The sequence below is a fragment of the Choloepus didactylus genome, chromosome 4 (assembly GCF_015220235.1).
Source record: "Choloepus didactylus isolate mChoDid1 chromosome 4, mChoDid1.pri, whole genome shotgun sequence".
Classification (NCBI taxonomy): domain Eukaryota; kingdom Metazoa; phylum Chordata; class Mammalia; order Pilosa; family Megalonychidae; genus Choloepus; species Choloepus didactylus.
Window position 1 is genome coordinate 150,368,362 of NC_051310.1, and position 7,914 is coordinate 150,376,275.

Here is a 7,914-nt window from a genome sequence, read left to right on the forward strand (position 1 = left end):
AGCTCTTACTTGATGTTCAAGAGAGATATGAGCAAATATAAATATAAACATGAATGAAGGAATAAAGTAAAATGCAGCTCCTTGTAAAATATTTGTTCGGTGAAATTCCTGTTTTCTTAAAAATGAAATAAATGTGTGCTTAATGTCAATGGGTGAAAGCCACTGTATGGATGAAAAAACTAGCCGGTTTTCCTTTTTAATGAAAAAAAAAAAATCCTGTCATGTACAAGGAGTCACAAAGAAGTGATTGGGTTAACAGTTCATACAATTGTGTGCAAAGTGATACAATGTACCTAAAAAAAAACCCTAAATCTGAATTAAAGTTAGATAAAATATTCATATTTGGTTTCTCTTTACTTATGGGCTCTTAGGCTTAGATATTTATGACTTTCCAACTATAATGATTCCGTTTTTTATTTAGTTCATTATAAATTTTTATAATTTATCATCCCAATCTGAATTGAATTTCAATTAAGATAACGGTTCTTTCATTAAAACCAAGTCATAGAAAATAGCAGTAGATCATTTAGTAATTTCAATATAATTTTCAATATTTTAAAATATGTACCAAGCAAATTAATAACAACATATTCTGAGATGAAATGGTACCCGGTGCACAAACTTCTTTATCATCATGGTTGTGTCTAGGTCTGTCTGAAGCTGATGAACTGGGTCCACAGTCTATTCATTGCTGCTTTCATCTCCTGATTCCTCAGAGTGTAAATAATGGGATTCAGTAAAGATGTGATTACTGACTAAAACACAGAGAGAAATTTATCCACTGAAAAGCTGCTAAATGGGCAAGTATAAATGAAGATACATGGCCCAAAGAACAGAGTGACCACAGTGATGTGAGAAGACAGGGTGGACAGGGCCTTGGAGAGTCCACCAGAGGATCGACGTCAGATAGTTACCAGAATGATGGTGTAGGAAATGAACAAGAGAGTGAAGCAGATGAAAGACAACAGTCCACTGTCAGCAATTACCAGCAGCTCCAGAACATGCAAGTTTTAAAACAAGGGGATGATCACAAAAACTGTTGTCCACTACATAGGGGTCACAGAAGGGCAATGTAATAGTGAAAACCATCTGGCTCATGGTGTGCATGAAACCAACAGCCCATGACAGCAGCACTGAACCCACGAGCACCCGGCGGTTCATGATGGTGGTGTAGTGGAGAGGTTTGCAGATTGCAGTGTACCAATCCACAGCCATAACTTTGAGAAGAGTCATCTCACTGCCCTCTAGAAAGTGGAGGAAGAACATCTGAGCCATGCAGCCCCACAAGGAAATAGTTTTGTTTCCCCTGAGGAAATCTAGGACCATCTTAGGGGTTGTAATTGTGGAAATAGACATGTCAAGAAAGGAGAGGCTTCCAAGGAGGAAGTACACTGTTGTGGAGTGCAGGTGTGGGTCAGATGTTAGTGACCACATGAGAAGGTTTCCTGTCATGATGGCTGCATAGGCCAACGAAAATATGAAAAAATGAAAAAAAAAACAAAACTTAAAGTTCCCAATTGCTGGTGAGTCCTAACAAAACAAACTCAGATATCGTTGAGCTATTCATCTGTTCATCTAATTCAAGGTAGGATTTTCAGAAAGTCTTTAAAATGAAGATAATCTGGAAAATGTCATCATTTCATCTGTGATAGTTTTGAGGGTAGGACATATAGAAAGTGATTATTCAATTCCTACAGAAAGAGGATGAACATTTCCTCAAAATCCATTTTAATGGATTAATATGAGTGATATTTATGTTACTGCAATTTTTTCTGCAACAAAGGCACAAAAAATGAGAAATATATTATAAAGTTATGTTTAGTTTGCCAGTAAAAATTGTATCTCCATACGGACTTATTGTTACTACTATCCACAATTCATGAGTTCATGACCCACGAGTTCAAGAATCAATGTATAAAATGAGCGACATTACTATCCATCAAATGAGAGTTCAAGTGAATGAGAACATACTCATTTACTGTTGTATTTAATATTCAGTTTTTACCCCTATATCTTCCCTCAATTTGAAATATTCAGAGATGTGCATTTAAGTGGAATTATATATCTCCTCATTATATTACTTAACTGTACTTTTCTCCATCAGATATATAATATTTTTACTCTATAATATCCTCAAAATATGTGCCAATGGTTTCAGCGGCTACTGCAGGATTAAACATGCTATTGTCTACAATATATTCTCAACCTCTTCCCCATAGAGAAAATACAATAATGAAATACAATTAACTTTCCAGGAATTTTCTGGATAGGAATATAAATGTTTTACAATGTCCAACCTTTTTATGATTAGTGCTTTGTAACTCATACTGGACATGTGAATCTAAGTGATACCTCACATTAAGCTAACAGTGTTAGCTAACTTCTATCTTACTTTCTTAATCTTGATTTAAATCTTGTGGTCTCAGCTTTCTAATATATTGATCCCAACTTGACTTAAGTCTTTGGATATCACCTTTCTTTTCATTTTTCTTTTCTCATTTTTTTTAAACTTACTGATTGATACACCACACACAACATATACTCAATAAAGAAATTATAATTATACCACATTCTAGATATTGAGCACCAGAAGAAATGTGGAAAATCTGGTTGGAATTTCAATTTATGCCTTAATATTTCATCAAGTATTCAGATGATATTGTTTAGCCCAACTATCAGAGTTTTTTAAAAAATGAACTAAGAATCAAGATTCAAATATTGCTCCTGGTCTCAACTTTTTCTAGGGAAATATATTCAACCCTTTTGTACATTGATTTATTTTTCTGTAAATTTAAAGTGAATCAACTCTTCAACCTCACAGATAGTTACAAGCCACTCAAAGGTAACATATCTGTAATATATTGGTATATTCCTCTGAATACATATGTGCTGTGTATGTGCATTCATAAAATTCTAATTTTTAAACATTATCTCATTTTCTAATTATTGTGAGGATATTCACACTAACAGGATCAAAAAAGAATTTTACTCTGGAAGAATGGGAAAGAAGTGGTGGTAATGAAAGCAGTTTGCCCCACTAAATAGAATAAATACAATTACCTAGCTTTTTTCTTTATAAAGAATTATTGTCAACATCTTTGGAATTCTTTTTAGGCAGAAATTGAGTCTGCATAGTAGTTGTAAAATTGTTTTTAAAGGATAGTCTTTAAACTGAAAATGCTAACAGCAAAGTATCTTGAGGAGACTCACAAAGGTAATATTTTAATATTACATATAAAATTTGAAAATTAAAAATAGAAAATGGTATTTATTTTATAGAGTTCTTTTTTAATTTCTAAGCATAGTTATGAAAAATGTCCAGCTATGTCTATATATACATGGATTCAAATCTATTATGATAAATGAAGTAATTCATTATAATACTTTATGTAGTGACTTCAGATTATCTGAAAAATTACATTTTTTACTCAGACACAAGTGAAAATAGAATAAGACAAATTAAAGAAGTCTTCCTAAATTAAGCCAAAGTTTAATGTAAAAGGGAAATCTTAAATAAGTAGTATGTATTATGGAAATGTCAGTGTACTGAAAGGTAGTGAAAAGTAATGGAATAAAATAGTCTCGGATTGGGTTTGGTTTCTCTCTAGCAAGTACTGTTTCTGAGGAGCTGAATGACCTGCAAATAGGAGAGCTTAGATTTGCAAATGCCATTAACCTTCGCTAAAGATGAAAAACTACTCCACTCTTTTCAAAGTGGTTTCTTGCTTGAGGGCAATAAAAAAAAAGCTTGGGATATGCAGTTCTGTTTGTTCATATTCAGTGACAGAATCATTTCCAAACCTTTCCACAAAAGCAGTTAAATAGAACAGTTAGTATATGTTGAAAGTTCTAAGTAGCAATTGTTTTGAGAAGAATGGGGGCTCACAGCATCCACTGATCATGAGTTTTTGTTGTTATCTCTTTATGAAAGTGTAAAGCCATGTATGGATATGATAATCCACAAGTAAACTTCGCTTATTAACAAAGAAAATAGTTGGAAGGTGAAAAATCATATTATGGGTAAATAACCACTTTCACTATTTTTCTAATTAAAATAATGTATATTTAATAAACAGAGGTTTTTTTTCCTTTATCTTTTTTTAAACTTCATTTTTAAATACTTTCAAACTTAAAGGACCACTATAAAAATAATACAAACCCCATACAGAGAACTCCAGAATAACCCTAACCTAACTCAGATCCACCAATTTTAACATTTTGCCACATTTACCATATCATTACACCTATCTACCTGTCAGTCCATTTTCTGAACACTTGAGTGTAGATTATATATATCATGCTCCTTGAACACTTAATACTTCCATGTATATTTCTTTTGAACAAGGATATTCAGTTATGTAACCACCCCCCCATGTCCAAAACCACTGATTTATCATTACATTCTATTCATTTGCTTTTTAGATCCTATAGAAATTAAAAATGCATTTATGAACCAAAAATACAATAGTACTGACACGTATATTTACCCAGGTTGTTACTCTTGCCAGAGATCTTTTATTTCTTCATATGGCTTCAATCTATGTCTATTGTCCTTTCCTTTCAATCTGCAGACCTCTCTTTAGCATGTCTTGTAGGGCGGGTCTAGTGATAATGAACTCCCTCAGTTTTTTGTTTATCTCGTAATGTCTTAATTTCTCCATTTTTGAAAGACAGTTTTGCCAGACAGAGAATAAAGAATTCTTGGTTGGCAGGTTTTGCTTGAAATTTAAATTTCTCCCCACTGCCTTCTTGTATCTGTGGTTCCCAATGGAAAAACCAGCATTTAATCTTATTGAGGTTACCTTTCTTGTGACATGTTGCATCTGTTTTGCGACTTTCAGAATTCTCTATCTTTGGTATTTGACATGGGTTCATCCTATTTGGAGTTTATTAAGGGTCATGGATATGTATATTCATGTTTTTTATTAAATTGGGAAGTTTTCAGCCAATTTTTACTTGAATATTCTTTTTCTTCTCCTTCTGGGACCCCTGCAGTGCATATGCAGTTACACCTCACTGTGTCCCACAGGTTCCTCAGGCTCTGTTCACTTTATTTCCTTCTTCTTTCTGCTCCTCAGACTGAATGATTTCAGTTGTCCTATTTTGAAGTTTTCTGATGCTTTTTTTTTCTGCAATTCCAATCTGCAGTTTCAATCCTCCAGGAATTTTTTTTTTTTATTTTTTGTTACTGTGGTCTTCGGCTGTGTTTGGTTCCTTTTCATAATTTCCGTCTCTCTGTTGATAGTCTTTGTGTTTATCTGTTGTTTACTGATTTCTGTTAGTTCTTTTCATGTTTTCCTTTAGCCTTTCATCATATTTTGGACCGTATTTAAAAGTCTGTCTGGAATGTCTCAGGTCTTGTCCCCCTCATTGATTGTGTCTAATGCTTTAACCTTCTCCTTTGCCTGGGCCATCACTTCCTGCTTCTTTTTATGGTTTGTAATCTTTTGTTGAAACCTGGATATTTTGATATTTTAATTTATTATTGCTTGAATTTAGACTCTGAAGTGTCTATTCCATAAACTTATATCCAGCTAGTGTTATGAAAGATCTTCCTTGATTGCCAGGAGCCACTTCATGGGCACCTCCTGGAATCTGTGCAGTCCCTGTTCATCCTTCTGGGCAGCTAGCTCCTCAACCGCTGAGAAGGGCTGCTCCTCCCTGGTGCTGTTTACCAGGTTCTCAGCCTTAGTCTCCGCTGCCAGCACCCAACAGTGCTTTTTTTCCCGGGACTTTCAGCAAAAACCAATAGACAGAATTTTAATATTAATTTTAAGTGAAAAATGGCTTTATACTAATAAACTGATGAAGTGGAAAATGTCAAAAGAATTATCCTAGAAATAGGTAGAAAACAGCTACTGCATTTAGAAAAATAGGGAATAGTCTTGGGGTTGCAAATTTATCAAAAATGAATATATTAGCAGTCAATTAGATAATTGTATTAAGTAAAAAGTTAATCAAGAAAATAAGTATAGATGAGGGGGAAATAAGAAATCGATTTAAATGTAATCATTATCTCACTGGCATTCCTAAATGCTATCTGATTTAAAAACTACTCAAAGTAAATATAAAAATAATTCCAATGAATATTAAGATAAGTCAGTATTTACCATTTTTTTAATCTGGCATCTTATTACACTAAATTTCAGACATATCGTAGGTGCTAAACTTAGCCAAGAAAGAACTTAATTTTTCCTACAATTTATATATTCTAAATACTTTTGTCTGTTTATGCACTCTGGAGTAAACTAATCCCATTTTATATTCTGAAAACTCAAGCTTAAGAGTTAAACTGACAGTTCTCAGGAATGTGAGTGATTTTCATCAGTTGCAGAGTGGCTCATGTGCTCCTAACTGTAACTGGATGCAATTATTCTTAAGCTAGTTGACCTAAATTTTTTGTATACAATTGTCATCATGAGCAGAACAATATTTTTACATTCAATAAACAAGTTTTATAAAAAAAAATCTCATCTTGTTAAACGTATACAACTGCATCATGTTGTTGGCACTATTTAATGTACCAGTAGTTGCCAAGGAGTGGCAGCTTCAGTGAAGCGCAGACACATTGAGATTCTGAATATACGTATTATCTTTTTTTCCCTCGGAAATATATAGGAAAATCATTTACAAGAAAAAAAGAGAAAGAAAACCTATGAATAAGAAGCAGGCAGGTTATCAACTACCAGAGGGAATTATTAAATTAAACCTGTTGGTTTCCCCTAATGTAAAACAAGGACATAATCATTATTTAGGTGGATTGTGAATTCACTAAATGTATCAGCCATGCAAAATTTCTCTAGAATGTTTTCTAGAAGGTGCTTTCTCTAGAAAGCACCAGTTCAGGTTATACAATTTTACAGGGAAAGCACATTGATAGCAAATGAACTTACACATGATAAGCTTGGGTAAATTCTAATTGTAATAATTTTATGAAACTGTGAGTGGTTATAATAAATTTAATAATTTAATGATTTCATTCAAGTAAAATTAAAATAAGCAATGTTTACACCAGTCAAGACTTACAAGGAAATTCATAGACAAGTTTTTCTTTAACAAACAGAAAATTCTTATATGATCTTATAAAAGGCATTTGCAGACAGAGAGGATAGAGAGAGCAGAGAGAGAGAAACAGAGACAGAGAGAGACAGACAGAGTTTTCACCAGCTTTGAGCTCTTCATTGAGTAATGCTAATATTACTGGAGTTTAAAAATCAACCATTGTGAGGATTTAGAATTTTACTGTTCTTTTATTATTTTTTAGAACTTTATGATGAAACACCTGCAAGATAGTAAACAGTTCTTGATTTTCATCATTTTAGATGATGTTGACCTTTTAGAAAACTGAGTACTCAAGAAATGTCTGAAACATTTATTTCCATGCAAATTTTAATAACCAACTATTCATGATTTGCCTATAGAGGCCAAGAAATAAAAAAGTTCTTAAAATTCTAATTCAATACCTAATTCCTCCAGGAAACATCTATTGGGTTGATGTAAATTGAGATATATTTCTAACATAATTTAATTATAACACAATTAAGTTATAATTAAAAATAAAAACTTATACATAATACCACATTTGTTCTATTTTACCACAGTTTTCCATATTTACAACTTGAGCCATAAGAAAATTATAAAATTTTTGCAAGGACACATTATCTTGCAAGGAGACATTCTGTTTTTATATTTTAAATAATCTAAAATATGCAGATGCATAATAAATGCACTATGACTGTTAAAAACATTTTTCATTAATTTTTTTTAATCAAATATATCTTATTTCTAAGAATTTTGAGAAACAATAATTGATATTAGTTACCATTTTCATTGCAATTATTTAAATAAATATTTGAGACTCAAATCTTGAGAACCAAAAATAAAAATTAAAAACCAGGCTGCGACAGACAATAT

At 32.4% G+C, this 7,914-nt stretch overlaps 1 pseudogene; it reads right to left on the reverse strand.

Moving 5' to 3' along the window:
* Positions 1-644: 644 nt before the first annotated feature.
* Positions 645-1,567, reverse strand: LOC119532862 (annotated as a pseudogene).
* Between the last annotated feature and the right edge of the window lie 6,347 nt (positions 1,568-7,914).